We start from the raw sequence: 23,426 nt of genomic DNA, 5'->3' as shown, positions 1-23,426 counted from the left end.
CGAATGAGCATTTCGATCTGATTCTTCAACTCTTACAATGATCTGTGGAATGCCCTCGGGTTTGATGGTATCTACAATACTCCTCTTGATTTTTTCCCATGGGCTTATCAACTCTGCGGGGTAGTTTAAGGAGTCCCTCCCCCTCTACTACGGCTAATATAGCTGACCGCGGTTGCAAAAGCCGAATATAGTGATTAAACTGAGGTTTGGGTACATCTGCTCTCCTAATCCTTTCCTGTCGTCGAATAGACACTTCTTCCACTTCAAGATCTTTTCTCTTTCGCTCTCTATCTTCATTCCCCCCCTCACATTCCTCATGATCTCGGTGTAGAGGATATACTAGTTTGCCCTTACAAACAAATCGGCTAGGGACGTTGGAGGATCTAAGGAAAGTGACTCTTGGAGAGAGGTGAGACGTGTCCCTTAAAGCATAGCAGACACTGTTACTTGGGCTGACAGATTAGGGACTTCAAGAGTGGCATTGCGAAATCTGTCTACAAATTGACGTAAGGATTATTTGTTCCCCTGTCGTATGCTGAGCAAGCATGTAGCGTCCTTCTTCCTTCGACTGTTAATCACAAAGGCCTTGATAAATTCTGTTCTGAGCTGTCCAAATGATGAAATGGAGGTTTCTGGAAGGCTGTTAAACCATGTTCGAGCGTGTCCTGATAATGTTAAGGAAAAGGCCTGGCACATTATGTCGTCGTCTCATCCATGCAATATCATCAGTGACTCATAATTTTGAACATGATCATACGGTTCGTCTTTTCCTGAGTAGAGGGTGATTTGCGGCATTTTGAATTTTTGAGGCAAAGGCCTCTCCAATATATTTGCAGTAAAAGGATATTTTCTGCGCTGGTGTTCCTTCGTTGCAGGGATTAACTTTTTTTGCTCGAGCACTTCCTCTACTACTCTTTTCATGTCATCACGCATACTAGCTGCTATCTAGTTATCATGTCTTGTTGGCGTGCTGGCCACTGTTTCATGATACCTCCACCTTTGGGGGCTTCTGGTCTTGTTTTCCATTCTTAGGTTTTCATTTCTTCGGGGCACGGTATGAGGGTTCTTTCTTAGTGGTGGTGATCTGGGCCTATTCTCCCATCGAGGAGTAAATCGAGAATGAGAATCGGGAGTGGCCTCTTGATAGGAATCAGCTCCCATTTCGGGCTGAGGCTCAGGCGATGGCATAAACTTCTTCAAAGTATTAGGCAACGTCTCTCCAGGCATCATACCTTGGAGTATACCGGCTATGTCTCGAAGTGCCTGCATACCTTCAACATGCTATTGTCTTAATGCTTCATACTCTTCCCACGGGACTGTACGTGGTGGCTGTTGTGAAGTTACAGCTTGATCGGCGAGAAGTGGCCCAGAGCCGATGTTAAGTAGAGGTGGGACTAATTGGTTCCCCACATGCTGGCTCGAGGAAATGGAGCGATCACCTCCTTGGGGTTGAGCATTATGAGGGGGCGGAGGTGCTCCTTATGGGTGAGAACCAGAAATAATGGGGGGCGCTCCCTGTTCTTGAGAGTTCTGTGGTGGTAGGTGTGTTTCGACGCCTTGAGAAAGAGTTCGTCAGTGTCCACGAGTGTTTGCCATTCTTTAGATTGACTTTTTGTCTTGCGTTTCCCACAGACGGGGCCAATTGTTGTTGCCAAAATACAATAATCTATTTTTACTTATGGGCAGATGTAAAAGTCTTGGGAGTTGTGCCTTCAATGATGAGAATCCTAACTAGCAACTGGATCTGGTAGACGAGTAGATCTGCTCATCCAACAGAGCTGATGGTCTAACAAGGCTGATGATTTAGTGGGCTGATGACTTGGTGGATCTGATGATCTGGTGGGCTGATGATCGGGTGGCCTTGGATAACCGAGTGACCTGAGGTGATCGAGTGGCCTTGGATAACCGAGTGACCTGAGGTGATGAGTGGCCTTAAATAACCGAGTGACCTGAGATGATGAGTGGCCTTGGATAATCGAGTGACCTGAGGTGACGAGTGACCTTGGATAACCGAGTGACCTGAGGTAACCAAGTGGCCTACAAAACGAGAGCACCGTTAGGACGCGGGTGGGAGTCCCCGCGTAAACCCTCCGATGCTTAAGTCAGATCTCGAGAGAAAATACGAAATTGTACTTCAATAACTCAAGAATGCGTATCTTGTGAAGGAGACGGGACCTTGTATTTATAGCGGAGGGTGAGGGAGGCCTCACGATAATGTCGGCGAGAATCTCGTGGCCCACTCCGGAGATCTCGCGGCCCATTCCAAGAATTTCAAAGCCCATTTGGCTGGGCGTCTGATCACGAGAAGGGGTCCACTCGGTTGCAAATGAGTGGACCGTGAAAATGCCTGAGCTAGAGGGTCACTCGGCATAACCGAGTGCCCCCCCCCCCCCACTTAGTTATGCTCCAAGTGGGATCGCTCGGCCTAACTGAGTGGACCCCCACTCGGTTAGGCTGAGCTGGGGTACCCCACCCGACATACCCGACGAGTGCCCACTCAGCATAACCGAGTGGCCCTCCACTCGGTTATGCCAAGCTAGGGGCGGCCACTCGGCTAACCAAGTGGGGGCACAGCCACTCGGTATAACCGAGTGGGTCCCCACTCGGTTATGCCAAGTCGGTCTTCTTCTTCCTCACGGCACTTGCCCTTGCTTTCTTCAACCGTATTGGGGCCCACCTTTACTCAAGTATCAGCTTGACTTTCCCGGGTACATCACCTAGCAATAGGAAAAACTCATTGAGCCAAACAATATGAAAACCAAAAGCTACTAAGACCCACCATGGACTTCAAAGTTTGTTGTCTTACACTCAGCACAAGATATTAAGAAAGGCAAATAACCTGTGATCCATTGCACAGTACGAAGCAAAAGGCTGTTAAGATGTGCAACAAACTCAAAAGACCCATTGTCCCACACAAAACATGAGCTACAAAGACAAGCAATGGACAAAAAAAGATTTGTTGTGACCCACGCAATAGGACGAGCCTAAATACTAGGTGTGAAAATTCTTAAAGTCTCCTTAAGCCTAGAGAAGGCACTCCATGACAAAAGGATTACCTAGGTACTAGCTAAAGGGCCCCATTTAAGATAGCATGCATGAAATCTTTTGGTGGCATGCGTGCACATACAGGATAGAAGAGAAACCCCCAAAGGAAACTTAGTATTTGTGTTTCCAAATATTTAAGAATTACAAATAGTTATGAATTTTTTACTACATTGATATTACTTGTGTTGTTCTACAAAATACTGACATTATGTACAATAACAAAGCAAGTGCATAAAAAAAATAAACAAACATAAAAACATAAGTTGGCGATAGATGTTGAAGTGTAACGAGAAACAATTTCATTAATAACTTGAAAAGTACAATGAAAAAATGAAGGAAAACCTAAGTCACATGGCTGGAAGTAAGTTCCACATGAGGCATTGGAGAAGAGGAAAGAGAAAGAAAAGGAATTAATGACACCACAGTGTTTGTGATGCCCCTTAAAAGCTCGATTACTCTAGGAGACGAGGTAGGAGTATCCCTAGCATTCACGTCCTCAACCCCATCCCAAGCTATTATGTCCAGATCCTTAAGGGTATTGATTATCTAGGTGCCATCAACAACTTGAGAATAAAGCTCCCAGGGTCTTGAAAGGTTATCTAGATCATTCGCAAGGCATGAATCCAAGTAAGTCCAGGGCTCCAAAGATTTGAATCATAACAATGCCAGTCCAGTACCTTGAACTCCTTAACATCCAATGTAAAGACTAGTTCAAGGAATGTTTGACCCAAACGTTGTGATTCCAAGAAAGAGCGGGCCAAGTATAATCCATACTTTATTAAGCAATTGGCATATTGCTCATTCCAATTGTAGCAATCTTGGGATAGTCGATATTTCTAAACTGCTTTCGCTTGGATAATTGAGCGGTCCTAGTCCATTTGTTTTTTAGAAATGTGAAATTGTTCCCAAAGCACTAGCTCTCGAGCCTAACTGGATGCTAACTCTTCAATCTCCTATTGACATTCTTCTTTCTCCTTCCTAAGCTCCTAAACCTCTCCCTCAAGCATATTGATCAAGGTTAAGGAATTGGAATGAATGTTAGATAGTCAGGCACGTAGCTCCTCAATCTTGTGCTCGAGCCGACAACAACGATTCTAGTGACATTATGTATCGACATCCCATCTCTCTTAGTGTCTTCTCCACCTCTCAGTGTCCTTCTCCACCTTTTGATGGTACATTTGGACTTGAGCATTAGCAGCCACCCTTCCTTGAATTCCCTAAAGACAAAGTTAAGATCAAGAAAGTAGAGTGAAAAGATTGAAAGATAGAAACATGAAAAAAGAGTATAAGACGCTTACCTCTATTAATTGTATCATAGGCCCATCAAAGATTCTAGGGGTGTTTTCCAAGAACTAGTGCTAGTCCCAAGGTAAGATGGTGGAGTAGATAAGGTGAGCTTTGATCCCTAAATCCACCACAAAATTAGATTTGATCACTCCAAGATAAACTTGGAAGCCCCTCACTCCCAACGTTCACTAGGGAGAGAAACTAAGCAGTCACAAGTCTTGTTAACCTCCAAAATAATAAGATGAGTCTGTAGATAGGCCTTAGCTTCTAGCACTCATTGATCCTTGTCAAATGACATGAATTAAGGATCAATTACATTTATCTTGATGTTAATGGTGGTGCTCATCAAGATCCAATCGTGTCTTCCTAGTCTTCATGCATGAGGAGGAGAAGAAGCACGACACAAACTCTCGACCCTAGTTTTCTTGGAAAATGGAAGGGGCCCACCACAGGAGAAGGTGCCCTTGGATGATCGAATGTCAAAGCATCAGTAGAGGTGATGGTTGCTAGAAAGGGAGGTTGCTCCCTTTCCACATTATGACAAGTGGTAGAAATGCTCACATCCTCTTGAGAAAGATGGAGGCATTTGCACACAAAGACTTTCCCGTCCGCCCTGCATAACTAAGCATCCTCCTCTTTGCTTCATTAGTTACCTACCCTCATATGACTCATCGTTACAAAAGCATAAAAAGATGGGGATTAGTACCTGTTATAACAAAGTATAAGCCAATGAAAATGAATAAAAAGGAAATAACTAAAAAAACAAAAAAGATACCCTAAGAGAAGGTCACTCTTGTGGGGTCATAGGAGTGTGGGAATTGTCCTTATCCCTAGAATATGAGACTTCAATTAAACTAGAGCAAGACCAAGGACTAAGCACCACCATGGGAAAGGTCCTTGATGAGGCCATCATTGGCTCCCATCATCCTTTCAATAAGAGTGGAGTTACATATTTCAACTGAATGAATAATGGGAGATGCCCTCTACTCACCTCAGGGTTTAAAAGGTCTAGATAAATCCTTGAGTGGGATACCCCACATTACAGCCACAATATTCTCTAGGGTTAGCATTTCTTACAAATGGCATGGCCTCGCAGGAGATCAAGCCCTTAATAGCTCAAATGTAGATTGCACAAGGATGCTTAGATTTGGGGAGCCTTTCTGCTTGGGTTTCTTACTCATCATCCTAGAACTATTGAAGTGGCACATTCCAACTTGATGGGGGCTCAACCACAAACCATCTAGACTCAAATTTATCGATCTTGTTTGGCAAGTCAAAGAAAGGCTTGTTGAGTTCAATCACTTTTTGAAGAGTGGAGAAGCTAGTCTACTAATCCACATCTCGAAGTCAGTAAAAGCAACCAAACAACCTGGGTGAAGGAATCACACCCCTCTGGTGACATAAGATAGAGAAGCCCACCAATTGTGCCCACCCATTGGGGTGAAGTTGAGTGGGTATAATATGGTTAACCCTCAAAAAACTCAGGCCAAATTTGAGAATGGGGAAGTGAAGGCCTGAGCTAACAGACACCTTGTGAACTCCAATGTAGTTCTTGGCAACATGGGTAGCATAGATCTCTCCTCGACTAGGCAATCTCACTCAAAAGTTAGAAGGAAAAGGGAATGTATTCTTAATCCTCTTGATTTCCCTTTTTTCTAACCTAGTGCTCTTTCCTAAAAAGAGCCTAGCTCTTGGGGAGAAAGGGCCCTTTCAACTTGTTTAGGTTTAGCCACAGGGAAAGAAAAGCATACCAATGAAGTACCCAAGAAATAGTCCCAAAAGGTCTTAAGTAAGTGTCATAAAAGTTCTTTGGGAGAAGACTTAAAAAGTCTTTAGGATAATTGTAACATCCCAGTATTTTGAGAACATAACAATAGATAATTTTGAGTGTTAAAAATGATTTATTGCGAATTTGTGGTTTAAGGAATATACTTAAGGGTATTAAATCAATTATAATTACGAGTAGAAAGAAATGGAATTGGGAAACTTGCATCCTATATTATATTAGAAAAAAATAATAATAAAATAAAAGAGAAGTCATTGAAGGGGCCGCTGAATTTGTAAGGGATAAACACTTATTTACATAATTATAATAATAAAGGTATGTGGGGGTAAAGTCAAAATAGTGACTAGATTTTTAGAAATAAATAAAAGAAAAATTGGTAATGTGGAGATGGAGAAGTTGCTCACGCGGGTACATGTGGTATAGGCTCATAGTTGATATATATATATATATACATGATGGCAGCAAATATATATTTTATATAATAAGATAAAATAGTTTTAGTTAATATTAACGTTATAATATATATTAAAATGAGAAATGGGTAGCAGCCTTGGGCTGCGACGTGACTGCTTCTCAGCCCTTTCTTTTTGTAGCCTTAATGCCACTTGAATTAGCTATAAAAGGGAAAAATCGTGAGCAGCAAGCAGTGGATTTAAAACATATAAATTGAAGCCAATTTCGAGATAAGCACGAGCCAGCAAAGTGAAATTAAGGGAGAAGAGGGCACAACCAGCTTCGAGAAAAGGAAAGCTAAGGAATTTTGGAATTAATTAGTGTCCAAAATACCCAAGTAAGTGAGTAAAATTAATATAGGAGTTATATGTTCAAATTATGGATTTTACACGGTTAAACTATGAATTTTATGCGATTAGATTTAATTAAATTGAGTCATTATTTGATTACTTCCTATAGAACGCTTTACTTTGCAACGGGAGCACAAAAGAGGCAGGAGTCAGTCGATTACAGGCAAGCTCCTAACCTTTCCCCTATGTTCTTCATTTCTTGCTAGAGTCTCCGTTATTTTTCATATTTTAATCCCTCCCTCACCATGACTCGGTTCCATGCATTAATAATGATCATCCGCGTGGCAAGCATTCCGCAACTTATATGTTAATAATGGATTTATTGGTGATTAAATAAGTTAAGCAAATGATGTTTCGGTGTTGTTCACTTCCTCTGTCACGAGCCTTCGTACCGCTCCGCTTCCCTTGGGAATGATGCCGAATCTGTGGGCTAGGTTCTTAGAAGATTGGATTATGGTTTAATTGGGTTATGTGAAGAGTCTTACTGGGAAAAAATGTAATGTGTGGTAACATGTATATTGAGATGGTTTGCTAGGTACAGGATAAAGCGAGACCGAGAAGGGTATATTAATGTTTATGTTGCTAAGTGAATGAAGGGTCATGAAAAGAGGTCACAAATGATAAATATAAAGTATAAAAGTTTAGTGTTGTCTATATGTGTGTCTTAAGGGTATGGGGTACAAAGCCACTGACTGTCGACCGTGGGTCGTGGTAGTTGATGGATGGATGTATGGGCGCCAGTCATCGGCTGTTACGATAAGCATTAGATAGGCCAGGCGAGCTGGTACTACCAGATTCTCGCCTTAACTTTGTGTATATCATGTTGTGTGTGCTGCATGGGGTTGGGTTGCATTCATTTGAGGGACATGTTTTGTGTGTGATGGGGGATATGTGAGTATTTGCATGACCCAGCTGGTCTAAGAGCCAACTTGGGTTCTTTAGGTGAGCCGGTGCATTTAGAGTATATCGTATCTGTGTATTCCCATGTGGGGATAGTGTAATGCCCCGTTTTCCGAGCACGTTAAAACTTAGGACAATTCTAGGATAATAATTTTTTTTTTAATACTTCCAAAACTAAACCATAGCATTGCTCTTATCCATCCCAAAATTTTCATTCATTTATCTCTAAGGAGAATCATCGTAAATATCAAATGCGGAAGCTAGAATCTAACCTAACATCATAACATTAATCATAAATCAGTTCTTACAACAAGGGAACATAAATTTCTCAACATAACTTAATACATAACATAAGTTCTCAACTAACATTAATTCTGAATAGGGTTCTACATCATCATTTCACAAAACATTCAGAATTCGAAGTAGCAGAACTTAAATACATGAGCTACATAACATACATTCAACTCATCATGCACTTTGCTAAGTGCCATTTCATGCCTCATTCATCCTCGTTTCTGCTAAAATCTCCATCTGGAACGTTTGAATATTCCAGGGGCAAAGCCCAGGTTAGATGATTAATCATCTAAGTAAGGGAAGAAAACATTTAATGCTCATGTATGTATGCAATGCACATAACATCATAACTCTCATGTTTGGGTCGACTGCACCTTAAGATTACCCGCCATTTTTTCAGTCTCCCTGCTAGACCGAGGTGTATGGGTGCACCCTTGACAAAGCAACGGGGCCAATACCTAATCCCAAACCCATGCAACATATAACCGTGAATCTCATCATGCTCATATGCATATTTCATAAACCAAACATATAAATGCAATACATAACATCATAACTCTCGTGTTTGGGTCGACTGCACCTTAAGATTACCCGCCGATTTTTCAGTCTCCCTGCCAGACCGGGGTGTATGGGTGTACCCTTGGCAAAGTAATGAAGCTAGTACCTAATCCCAAACCCATGCAACGTATGACCGTGAATCTCATCATGCTCATATGCATATTTCATAAATCAAACATATAAATGCAATGCATAACATCATAACTCTCATGTTTGGGTCGACTGCACCTTAAGATTACCCGCCATTTTTTCAGTCTCCCTGCCAAACCGGGGTGTATGGGTGCACCCTTGACAAAGTAACGAAGCCAGTACCTAATCCCAAACCCATGCAACGTATAATCGTGAATCTCATCATGCTCATATGCATATTTCATAAATCAAAACATGTAAAATGCAATCTACATGACATACTCATAACAAGGCATGACAACATGATAAGATCTTGACACTTTGTCTAATTGGGAAATACCACTTACCTTCTTAAGCTTATCGGGCTACCTCAATATTCGCACATTGCCTCGAAATACGTGCATTATCTCAATTTGCATGCCAACCTCAAAATTCGCACAAGTCACTTCGTCTTAAGCCTTAAAGCACCCTTGACTAAACCTCCCAGGCTTTCTCGATATGCGTGTTCTGACCTCAAAACGCGTGTCTGATTAATTTTCTGGCTTTGAAATACTCCTCTAACCCCAAAATAATTCTCAAAATTATTTCAATATTTTTCAAAAATTTTCTCTATATTTTTACTATTTTTTTCAATTCTTTTTCTTCTTCTTTTTTTCTTTTCTTTTCTTTTCTTTTCTTTTTCTTCTTTTCTTCCTTTCTTATTCTTCCCTTCTTCTTCCTCATTCTTTCTTCCTGTGCATCCAACTCCCTGCACATGCCCACACGCCTGCTCCACCACAATCGCCACCTTCGTCGCCACCGTTCTCCATGAACGTCGTCGCTTGCCTCGCCCGCTGCCACCGGCCGCACCGCACCGCCTCAACAGCAACCGCCTCCCGCGTGCGGCCTACATGCTACTGTGAAGGCTACCATGGCCGAGCTTTGCTCGGCTGCCATGGCTGCAGGTTGTGCGGCCATGGTCGCCTGTACCAACATCGGTTACCTCCACACCTCCTGCGACCTCGCTGGTCACCGTCGTTGCCCGCTCATGCGCCGCCCAACTCCGTTGCCACACTGCCATGGCATTTGAAGCTTCGACCATGGCTGCTTGATGCCAAGGCCAAATTCAGCCAACTCTCCCTCTCTCTTTCTCGCTTCTGATCTCTCACAGCCCTTGGCCAAGCCCTCACTCTCTCTCTCTCTCTCGATCTTTCAAGCTATTCTTGGCCTTCCTCTTCTCGCTGCAACTCTCAGCCATGGCTTCCTCTCCCATTTCCAAATTATACATCACATATATATACATATATATCACACACATATTTATATAAATATATGTATTATATAGCCTTATCTCTCCAACAATTGCTCCAGATTTCTTGCTGACAATTGCTTGGGATTATCTTCAATTTTTTATCCTGATGCCTTTAATAATTGTCCCTTAATAATTGTTGCAACTTGCCCACTTCACATGCGTATATATATTTATATTGTATATCACAAAATCATATCAATCTCCTCAAATCATACAGTCAATCTCTCATCCCAATAATGCCTCAATCGATGGCAATTTGTCTCTCAATTGATGTATGCTCAAACCTATAATTGAATGGCTTTTCAAATCCAAAGCTAGAATTAATTTAACTTTTGAAATCCAAGATAAAACCCCAAACTTCTCCCAAATAACTTTTTGGCCCTTATTTCATGTCCTCAACTTTAATATTTTACCACATAGGCTCTTAATTTTATCCTTATTTCGTTTGGATAATTCTCTAATTACAATTACACCCTCAAACATCAAATTTATCAAGATACTTAAAATCTCAAAATCAATAACTCAAAACTACTTGATATGTACGATTCCCCGAAGCCCCTTACCATCATTTGGCTATTTTAGGCTACAACTTAGCTTAATCGAAAAATTGTCTCTGATTTAATTTCTTTCAGCATCATAAATCTCGTCTCGAGACGTTCGTCAAAAATATACCTTTATCCTCAGGTATCTAAGATCTAGGGCACTCCCTGCGACTGATTTGGTCACTTGTTACAATTTTAAACATATTTTTTGGTATTTTAAACTCATTGAAAATACGTGGCATCTTCACGAAAATATGGGGTATTATACTTGCCCCCTTAGCTGCCAATAATTAGGGTGCCATGTGGCACAAAATTGGAGAGGTTGGTGGGAGTGGGCAACGGAATTAAAATTGCAATTGGAATTGAGGAAAATTAAATTATTGTATGAGGAAGTTTATGAAGTGGAAGATTAAAAAGATTAATTTATGGAGTAAGTGGAAGATAAAATAATAAAGAATTGTAAGTGGAAGATAAAATAATAAGGTATTGAGGTATGTTCTTCCATAATTATTTGATCAGTCAGGTGCTAAATTCGTGGATAGAATTTTGAGATTTATAACATATGAAAAATTTCAAGGAAGAAATTTTTTGTAAGGAGGGGAGAATGTAATATCCCAGATTTTTTTAAAAGGGCTAAAAAGTAATTTTAACATGGGCCATAGGTGAAATTATCAAAAGAGTTTGGACTTAAGTATAATTTCTTACAATTATAAGTACTGAATCGACTACAGGGAATGCCTCGGAGCATAATTGTCTAAGCAAAATGATATAGTCTCGATGAGTGTCCCGAGATAGGATTTATGGAGTTAAAAGAAATGGGAATCGAGATAATTTTTGGTACAGCTAAAATACAGCTTCTATTCAGGCTAAAAATCGAATCATTGTAGGAGTCTTTCGAAAAATAAACAGAACCCTGAGGGGGCTCTGGTTTTGAGTAAGGATAAACCCTGGAATAGTTTCGGAATAAAACAAAGGTCTGGTGAGGATGCAGGGATGAAATTGTCCTTATCGAGTAAGCTATGAATTATTAATTTTGATTTTCAGTATCATAATAAAAATAAATTAAATATTTGAGGATGTAATTATAATTAGAGAATAATCAAGCAAATTAGAGATAAAATTGGATTTATAATTCTCTTATTATTATATAAGATGTTATGTATATATATATAATGTATATAGAAGTATGCACGTGAAGCAGGGAAAGTTGCAGCACTTGGGAGACAAATTGACACCACTCCGCGCCCCAGCCCGCGCCCGCGCGACCCAGCCCGCGCCCGCGCGCGGGCGCGGGCGTCCATGGCTAAGATTGTGACAAGTGGCATAATGTGATTGGTTGAAGAAATCTATAAATAGGCACTATGGGTTGTTCTCAAATCATTCCAAGAAAGTTTGAGAGTTGAGGTGCTCTAAGAGGAGCAACTTGCTCTAGAGAAAGAGGAGGAAGCTCGGCAAGAAGGAGGGAAGAAATCGAAGGAGAAGCCGGGGAGAACGAGCCCCGTTGGAGTTACGAGCCTTCGCCTGAGTTTGCCAAAATTAGTCAGAAAAAAAGTGAGGTAAGTCCTTTTCTTATAATCCTATAGAGGGGAAAGAGAGGGTCGTGTAGGTTCAAACGGGAGTCGAATCGGAGTTAAAACGAGAGAGATATGGCCGAAATACGAAAACGACTCAATACTATCCGAATCTGGTAGGCAACACGTGAGATACATGCGCCGGAAGTGGCTGCGCGTAAAGGCATGTGAGCCACCTTCCTGAGGTGCATGAGGTGCCCATTTTCCTTCAAATTTTTCATTTATGCCCCTACTTTAATGCCTCTCAACCCTGTGTAAAAATATTTGAGGTTAGGTTTACCAAAACGTGTGTTTTCTGCAGAAACCTAGGCCATTTGCTTAGAAATTATACCGTCCAAAAGATAAACCAACAAAGTGAGACTCCTACACTCCAAATCCTATGTTTTTATTCTCTTATGAGAGACTTCTATTACATGAGACGTGTTTCGTGAACTTCTTATACGTAAACTCTTGTTATTCTCTTACGTGAAATCATGTTGCATATATGAAATGTATTTTTCTGAAAAATATATGCTATTGACTTTTTAACTGTTGCATTTATAAAATTCGTGTGGCCATACTGTTGTACCTATTTGTTGTTAGCCGAGGGCAAAAGTCGGATATCCCCCGAGAGGCGCTATGCATGCGCCATCAAGAAAGCTCTCGTGCGGAAGACCATGAGCTTAAGGAACAACATATGTGGTGCTTGCATGAGTGCTATGAGGTCGGGCCAAAGTGACATGGTTAGGGACCTCCTGAGAGGCATTATGCATGTGCCATTGAGAAAGCTCTCGTTAGAGGAGGCTGACATGTTCACGAGGCACTTCGAAGTAGTTCTTGTTATCTTCTCATACATTTTATACCTGATCATGCATCGATATAAACTGTTCTTGGAGTTTCTCACTAGAAGATTCATCTTCTAATTGGACTATGTCCCTGGAATACTCAAACATTCCAGGTTCGACGAGCGGCTTTAAGGGAAAAGAGGTAGCTGAAAAATTAACTTTAATTATTGTCTGTAGCATGATTAGCATATTTTTGTTTATGTGCGAACCTATGTAATTTTGGATATGTTTAAGATATTCAGTTATCACTTGATGATGTCCATGTAATATATTTTGTAGACGTCTTGAACAATTTTATGATAAATAAAGTATTATGGTTGTGAACCATATCAGGTTCAATCTAGCTTCCGCATTCGAGATTTTAGCGCCTGTCTTAGCTATTCGATTATTGGGTTTGTTAAGCTGAGAAGGTGAAAATTAGGGTTTTGGGGATATTGTGTGATGTATGACAGCTACTGTGATATGAAAAATTTTTATATTCTCAAAATCCTAAGTTATAACACACTCGAGAAATTTGGGGTGTTACAGTAAGAGTCAACTTTTGACCAACCATTTCTAAGGATATTTTGGGCACACGATGTTGATATCAAATGCAACACTATATGATGTATGACTTTCTATGTTCACTACTTGTTAGCAATCAGATAATACCGAAACCATTTTTGATATCGACCAACCCCTTGACCTATCACTGAAATGTCTCCAAATCTCAATGGCAATCCAAGAATTCCTAAATAACGCCTAACAGGGGTTCAAGATAGTTTAGGTGGCAGTAAAGTCTCACTTCAAGTGAACCTATTATAGTTAACGATTATCGTATGCTATCATCCTTCCATCACCTAACGTCCCAACTGAGCGAGACTCATTGATTAACAAACTCAATAACTATGTGTCAGCCCTCATTGATGTGACTAGATGACACCTCAAGAAACACATTTCTTGATTTTCAATATGCCTTGCCCAAGGATTGTCCCATCACACTAATAGTAGATCACATAGGACGTTCACCCCATCAAATACCGACAAGGGTGATGGTTTTTATTCCCAACACTTATCTCCATATACTAGCAATATTAAACCAACCACATAAATGAACATTCTCACCTTCCAGTTGGATGGTTTGGCTCATTAGCAAATCTCGTACACCAATACATAGAACAACCATGGTTGTTCAAGTCTAAGGATCAACACACCATCGCAACCTGATGTTACGACCATTATCCACCATTCCATGTGGTCAGTCATCGACGTCACATTCGGCTGATCATTCCCCAATGAACACCCACATGACTATTAAAGACATCCCATATCATATGGCGCGTGACACACCACCCTCCTGTAGGTATCCCCATACCGAACGAGATAGTAACTGATATATTGATATTGGTTTTAAGGTTTTGATGATCAAAAATGAAATTTGCTCTTAATAACTTTTTCCCTAACCTATAGGTCAAGTGTATATCTTTATATCTTTCAAGTTCAAATAAATTTCAAATGAGATTCAAATTCAAAATAAGATTAAATCATCAAATTAAATTAGAGAGCATATGTTAAGAAAATGGCAAGAAATTTATGTTTTCATATTCAAAATCCAAAATGTTTCAAATGTGTTTAAGGGTTAAGGCAAAATGAGTTTTAAAGATATTAAAAGTGTTAGTCGTCTAAGTGTTCAAATCTATCGCCTGATGGGCTAATATGGTTTATGTCGGTTGATTGATCTTCTTTGATCAGGCGACTAACAGAATGCTTATGGTTTATATCTATCAACTAGTTGATATCTTAAGTTTCTATCTGTCGACAAACACTTTGTCATCCATCGACTGATAGTATGGTATGTTTCTAATTCTAAAGCTTTTTGGCTTAAATCGGTCAACTATCCATTTCTAATCTATCACCTAACAATGAGTGTATGTTTTAAAGTTATAAATCTAATGTCTAAGATTAATCGTCTAATTATTTTCATCTGTCACCTGGCAGTACTTATGCATGTATTAATCACTTCTATGTATAACTGATATGTGATTAGTGGTTAATTTTATAAAAATTATATTATAATTACACCCTTCTTTTGATCTTAAAATGGCTTAAATTAGATATTAATATATATTTTATGATTATATGCAAGTTTAAATTGAAAAATGAATGAAATGAAGTTCTAAAGTAAAATTTAAAAATAATAATAATAATAATAATAATACATATATAAATATATATAATACATATACATCAATACATGCGTGCATGTGATATATATATATAATATATAATTTATTAATAACACTCAATTGCTTATTTGTAGGCATGAAGAAGATGGGTTTGGAGACTCAAATTGGATTGAATAATGAATAATTAAAGCCCATGAAGAATTAAGGCCCAACTTGAGCAACCCATGGAAGACATCATTTGGAGAAGGCCTAAGGATTATTTTTAATCCTAATGAAGATCAAAAACCCAATTGTAAAAATTTATTTTTATTTTTTTTTTTGTTTTATAAGTGCTTTATTAGGTGTGTTTTTAGCTAAAATCCATTTAACTATTAGGTGTGTATTATAGCTAAAATCCATTTAACTTTATGAGTGCTTTATTAGGTGTGTTTTTAGCTAAAAACTATTTAACTATTAGGTGTGTATTATAGCTAAAATCCATTTAACTTTAAGTTTATGAGTGCCCATTAGATATAATTATATCTAGTTGAATAATTGAAATTGTGTGGTTTGTATTATATCTTGTGGGCTATAAATAGCTCACTTCATTGCATTTGTAAGGGTGATTATTATTCTTGAATTAAAGTTTAGTTGTTTTTTTAGAATTCTCTCTTTGAGAATTGCTTTTGTTCTCTCTTATTTTCTCTATTGTTTTCTCTTGTGATCTTATTTTCTTTCTTTCTTCTCTTGAATTCTTATGTCCTTTATTTTTACTTTATTATCCACCTCTTAAATGGCCGGTTAATTTCTACAATTTTAATTCTTATCATTTTATTTTCCATTGCCTAAATGGCCGGTTAATTTTTGCTATTTTAATTCATGTCGTTTAAATTCTGTTATTTAAATTACGCCATTTAAATTCTTGTCAATTAACTTTTAAATAGAGATGAGTAACTAAATCCAATCTTGGGTTAAGGCAAGAACAGTGTCCAACGCCGATGATTCCCAAAGAAAGTTGCGCTTTAAATGAGTAACATTAATTTAAATTTCAGTATGAGTGTGTCTTAATTATTGAGAAATCACTAAGTTTGGATTGGAGCGTAAACCTAACTTAAAGCTTTCATGCCACGTATGAGAGTTACTAGAACTGGAAATGCTATCATACCCAAACCCGAATGATTAATTTAGTTGTTTTGTGTATTAATTGCAATTGAATTTATGGTAGTTGGTTAAATTAGAATCTTGCATATCATGTATGGGATTGCTTAAACTAAAACTATCATCATCTCTAATTACATTTAATAACAAACCCTAATATCTGAAATTAAATTAATGTTGCTAATATTTTCTGCTAAAATTTGGGAATCAATGGGTTGGCGCTAAAATTGTCTTAACTCAAGTGCTATCCAATTTCATATCCTCACATTAAGTGTTTATTTCAACTTCTACCTTGCTTTATTTGCTAGTATCTGTTATCTAAAAAACTATAAAAAAAAATCTTGTTACTAATTCATCCAAATGCGTGTGCGTGTGTGTGATATTCTTTTGCTTTTGTCATAAATAAATCTCTCAGTGAACGACCTGGACTCATCTAGAAAATATAAATTTAAATTTGGACTACAACTGCACTCGTACACTGACGAGTATAAACCTCTCACCAAAATAAAGAAAAAAATATAAAAGCTTTAATGTATTTTTATTGTGTTTTAATTGCAAGGTGAGAGTGCAGCCAATATGTTGACTAACTATTTTCATATGTCATCTGTTTTTTGAATTAGTGCTTGATGGGTGTGTCGAATCCAATAAATAATAAATTCTTACTCTTAAAAAAAATGTAAATTGTGATAGTGATGAGCAAGGTCGTATCCACAGGGATTAGTTAGATCTATTCCTTTAAAAAATTAAAATAAATAGAAGAAACGATTGGAAGGTTTAAAACGTGGATCTAAACAACTAAAAATAGAATATTATTCTAAGTTAATAAGGCAAACCAGAATGTAAGAAGATTAAAGTAATCAATAGAAACGCTTCCGATAGAAGGGATTTATCCACCAATGGTTATGACACTAATCATTGATGCCAAAGTCATTAATTTTCCTTGAATACTTGGTTTTAGAAAGAACAACAAGCTCTGTTCATTCCATATTTCCCTTACTTCTTAGTTAATTAAAATAAGCTCTTCAATCAACCCCTACCTTCAAACAACCCTAGAACAAGCTTTCTAGAATTTAATTCAAATGCAGCATTAAACTTTATGAAAACAAGACCAAATCTGAACAATAAACACACAAGTTCAGTTTATTTAATTTAGCACATGTACTCCCTAGGAATTGAATGAAAACTTGCCCATAATCATCAACCCTAGTTGCTACTTATGCAAGAAAGACCAAAGAATTACAAATTTGGTATTTAAGCTAGCAATTGATCATGCGTCAAGAATTGAATAGCGCTCTTCTAAGCAATCAAAACACACAATCATAAATATTAAAATCAGAAGATACATGAATATTCAAAAGAAAATCAGATTACAAATAAACTCAAAAAGATCTCACAGTGTTCTTCACCATGGGTTCAAAATATCCTTTTACCGAAAAACCAAAGTTTAGCCACACATAATGAGAGAAAGAACACAAAAAGAAGGAAAAATATGAAAATGATGCTTCTTCCTCCCCTTGGATGTGCTTCCCTGCCTCTTTTTTTTCTTATACGTTCTCCTTTCTCAAGCTTGGATCAAGACCTTAAACAGCCCCCAACAAAGAATCCAAATCAGCAAAAGAATTAGGGCTTCCTACACTATTGTAACTTATGAGCCCATTTTGGGTCAGATAAAAAGATTTTTGGGCTTTGTCCCCTTCTTAAGAATTGTATTTCAGAATGTTTAAATGAATTTAGGATTTTGAATTACTCAATTTGGAGATCAGAAGCTCAAGTTATGTCCTTTTAAATATTTAGTGTTCGTGTAGAATTCTAATCCAATTAGGATTTGACCCAGCTTTTCGGCCCTAATGTTGAAGCAATGTTTGGAGGCCCAAACGAACTTGGATTTGGACAAATAATACCATTATGGAAAGCCCAAGAAGTCCTCTACAAAATCTATAAAGGCATCATTCATTTTCTTGAAATATAACATGGTCAAAAATCTACAAGAAACCCAAAAGGTCAAAATATTAAAAAGTTAAAATTTTCTAAGTAAAAGCCCAATTTATTCTAACCTATCCAAAATTGCCTTAACCAAAAAAATAAGCATAAATTAGCATAATAAGGCATAAAGCTCACCCAAGAGACCATATCTAAAGAAAATAAATATATAAAATTATGCACTCATCAATCTTTTAATCTGTCAACAGATGCTTTGCATCGGTCAACTGTTTTTTTCACAGATTTCAAATAATAACTAGTTTTGTAGCATTTAATGCTCATTAACTCCCTTAGATGGTTAGATTTTTGGAAGCTAGCACCAACAAGTATAAATAGGTGGTTGGGACTTCATTTAAAGTTCTAAGATCAATTCAACTACCAAGCCCACAAGAGTTTAAAGCTGATTTCTGTGCTTTCATCTTTTTCTCTCTACATTTAGTGTAAATGATTGTTGTATATTCATTGTTTATTCTTTCCAAGCCTTATTCTATTTTTGAGAGAACTTGTAACATAGGGTCTAAACCCTTAGATTGTATTATTTTCGATTCATTTGTATTTCCTAGCTTTTGCTAAAGGGCCCACACTTTCAATGGGAGGTTTGTACTTTCCTAGCATCCTTGCTAGAGGGCCTATCTTAAAGATAAGAGGTTTATCTTTTAATGAATTGATTTAAAAATCCTTAATGAGGAGTTAAGGTAGTGGATTAGATTTGGAACAAGCCGAACCACTATAAATCGCTGTGTATATTCTTGTTGTTTTGTTTTATGCTCATTTATTGTGATTATCAAATTGATAAATTTCTCACTTCAGCTTTAAAACATATTTGCAATCAAAAGATTTTCATTTTCAATCAAATTTTTCAAAGTATCCAATTCACCCCCCCTCTTGGATGTGTGTCTTACACATTATTTCTATCAGTAACCCATGTGCTAGTCCATACTTGATTAATCAAAGTTCTCATCCAAAGAATCTAAGGATTAGGAATAGTTTAAGAAATTATGTTACTAGATAATCCTATCACACAGTCTCAACACTTTGGGAATAAGATTCTCGAACATAAGACCTAGGGACTCATTCATATAATTGACTACAGAAGATATGAATGAAGAAAACATTATCTTTTATTGATTTATACAAAAGATACAATTAATGCATTAAAACAAGAATGTTAGATGTCATCCAAATCTAACATTAAGACACACAACACTAACAATCTCCCACTTACACTAATGTTAATTTTCATCACATGTACATCTAGTGCTACACCATTGGTAAAAATTGGATACATATCTTCTCAAGATGCCGATCTAACTATGATTGAGTCATAGCTTTAGTGAGTGGGTCAACTATATTATCCGTTAAATCTATTATCTACAGCTGCACGTCCCCACATTCTATAATCTCTCAAATCAAATAAAATCAGCGTTTAATGTGTTTGGACTTATGATGAGACATGGGTTCCTTCGCATGCACGATAGCTCCATTGTTATCACAATACAAAAGTACAAGTAATAGAATGGCCGGAACCACATCAAACATCGAAAGGAACTTTTGGTTCTAAACAGCTTCCTTAGCAACATCACATGTCGCAACATACTCGACCTCAGTGGTTGAATCCGTTGTGATTGCCTGCTTGAAACTCTTCCAGCTCACAACACCACCATTCAAGAGATATACAAAATCAGACATTGATTTGCTATCATCAACATCCGATTGAAAATCTGAATCACTAAATCCAACAACATGGAAATTATCCCCTCCATAAATCAGTAGCATATCTTTAGTCATTCACAAGTATTTCAGAATATGTTTTATTGCGATCCAGTGACTATTATTGAGATCGAACTAATATCAGCTTACAACACTCATAGTGTATGCAATATCTGCCCTTGTATATATCCATCGCATACATAAGGCTCCTAACCGCTAAAGTATAACATACCTTACTCATACTATCCCTCTATTCAGGAGTATTATGGGACATTTATTTAAAGAGATGAACTCCAACTCAAATAGTCAACTGCTCTTTCTTGGAATTTAACATGCTAAACTTCTTTAACATCTTCTATATATACAAACTTTGCAAGAGACTTATCAATTTCCTGACACTATCTCTATAAAGTCAAATCCCCAATATATAGATAGCATCTCTCAGATTCTTCATGGAGAACACTCTAGACAACTAGGCTTTCGTAGACATCATCATGTCCATACTGTTACCCATAATTAAAATATCATCCACATATAAGACTAGAAACATAATGTTGCTCTCACTAGCTTTTTTATATGCACATGGTTCATCCGAATTTCTCAAGAAACCAAACCTTTTGATCTCATGATCAAACTAGATGTTCAAACTCCTCAATGCTTGCTTCAAACCATATATTGATCTTTTCAGCAAACAAACCTGACGAGGATTGGCAGACTCAAATCCACTCGACTGTTCCATATAGATCTCTTCTTCAAGAAATCCATTCAGAAAAGCTATCTTGATGTCTATTTTTCAGATCTCATAGTCATAGTAAGTCGCAATAGCTAACATCATCCTGATAGACTTAAGCATCGTAACTGTGAAACTACACCACAAACCTTAAGATAATCAATAAGCTGAGTACTCAAGTATTCACCTCCTCGATCTGATCAAATAATCTTGATATTATTTCTTGTTTGGTTTTCTACTTCAGCCTTGAACTCTTTGAACTTTTCAACTACTTCAAACTTGTACTTCATTAAGTACACGTAACCATAACATGATAAATTATTAATAAAAGTTACAAAATAGACATAACTACCTTGGGCCATAATATTTATGGACCCACATACATCTACATGTATTAACCTAACAGCTTAGTATCCCTTTCCCTTGTTCAACAAAAGAAGAGTTAGTGATTTTCCTGAGAATACATGACTTACAAGTTGGTCCGAGTTCAGTACACAAATCACATATAAGACCTCAATGAGCCAACTTCTAAAGCCTACTCTCGTCAATATGACCCAACCTGAGGTGCCACAACTGTTTGGGATTAATTTGATTATCCTGAGAATGCTTCTCTTTTAATGTGGTATTAGGTCTAGCAACAATTTGTTGACTATATTCACATACATGTGTTTCTAGGAAGTATAGAGTGTTTATCATCACTGGTTTGCCCACACACACATTGTCAAACATAATGAAACATTCATTGCATGCAAAAAAAAAATGTATAACCGTGACTTACAAGCTGTGGAATTGAAACAACATTTCGAATCACATTCAGTATATGTAAACAGTCATATAAAACCAATACATGACCAGAAGGTAAAGATACAGAAGTAGTCATATGGCTATTGCAGTAATGATTAGCCTATTATCAACCCTCAAAACCACTTTGTGCTTCCCAAGTACCCTACTTTGACTCAGATCCTGCGCAGAAAAACAAATATGAGATGTAGTAGCAGAATCCGCAATCTAAGAAGCAGGGTATCGACTAATCGAAATATCAGTCTCAATAACACATATAGAAGGAAAAATACCTTGACCCTCTGAGCATTTTCCCTTAAAACTCCTCAGATAGTCTAGATAGTTCTTTTTCTAATGTCATTTTTTATTGTAAAAGTAACAATTAACTTTCCCTAAAGCTCCTTACCCTTTGACTCTGTCTAACCCTCACCCCTGTTGGCTCAGAGAACATTTCTCTTCCTCTTCCTAGATTTAGGCTTCTTTTGGGGAAAATACGAGGCAACAGGGAGAACTCTTCTTTACCCATTCCTTTCATCTGTGATTGGGCAGTTAGTAACATGTTCAATAACTCAAGGAGAGGACATTCGATCTTATTCATATAGAAATAAGTAATAAATGAGATGAAAGAATCCAAGAATGATTGCAAAACAAGATTAGTCTGAAATTGAGTGTTCATTGGGAATTCCAAGGCATCCAGCTAACCAATCATATTGATCATGCTGATGTCATGGTTCCCAACATCTAAACTCTCAAGCATCCAAGCCCAAAACAGCTTCTTCGATATCTCATGTCGAGCTGTCTGACTATGCTCGCCAAAAAGGTCCTTGAGATGTTGTATCATGTTCACAACACTCATAAAGTGCTCAAGCTGACGCTGCAAATCATTGGACATCAATGCAAAAATATAGTTACGAGCTCTCATGTCATGTTCTTTCAATATCTCCCAAGTGATAATCTCCTCCTCAAACATAGTTTGAGGAATTTTAGTAGGTTAATAAGATAAAGTATCATTTATCATTTCCATATTGAGCACGATTTTAAGACTTCGACACCAGTTAGAAAAATTTGGGCCAGTGAGTCTATTAGTTTCTAAAATACTAGTTAACGGATTCAAACCTGCCATTTTATCTATAAAAAATAAATAGATATATTACCTTGTATCTTTGTAAAACTCTATTTAATTAAGGACTTTTGATTAAATAGGTACTCATACTAAATTTTTCAAATCATGCACTTCCAACAGAAAATATGATTCTTAGAATCCAATAACGAGTGGTCAAATTTTCTTTCATAAGAATACCCCTCACATTTTAGTTATTTGAAGTAGTTTCATAATTCAGTAGACAACATTTGTCAACACATCATATGTGGAACTCAACTTTTGGCTTCTAACCCATCATAAATCTCATCACATTTTAGTTACTTGATTTGATGGACTAGTTAGATCTCACCCACTATCTGATTAAGTGTAATGAGTTGAACATCACATTCCCTTACATTTTAGTTACTTGGTTAGGTGAGAGCCATTGAACACCGCTACATCTCATGGTTAATAGGAGAAATCAAATATTTTTTTATAAAATGCACCCTCACATTTTAGTTATCGGATACACCCAATCAGACTGATTAACCCTTATGACAGTGAAAAGTCATGATAAATCATATTTACCATTTAGATCTAATATTAATTTTATGGAAAGATTTTTGGGTTTTTATTTTAAGGTCTCATTAGATTCCATCATTTATTCCATCACACAACCATTGCATAATAAAATGAACAATAAATAAATCTGGATGACCATGGGCTTGGACACAGAATAAACTCAAATTAACCTCTAGAGTTTAAAACATGTCACACATCAACGCCTTGATGGAACGCTAGCTTCATCGCGTC

This window comes from Diospyros lotus, chromosome 11, assembly GCF_014633365.1.
Source record: "Diospyros lotus cultivar Yz01 chromosome 11, ASM1463336v1, whole genome shotgun sequence".
NCBI lineage: Eukaryota > Viridiplantae > Streptophyta > Magnoliopsida > Ericales > Ebenaceae > Diospyros > Diospyros lotus.
This window is presented reverse-complemented; position numbering follows the sequence as displayed.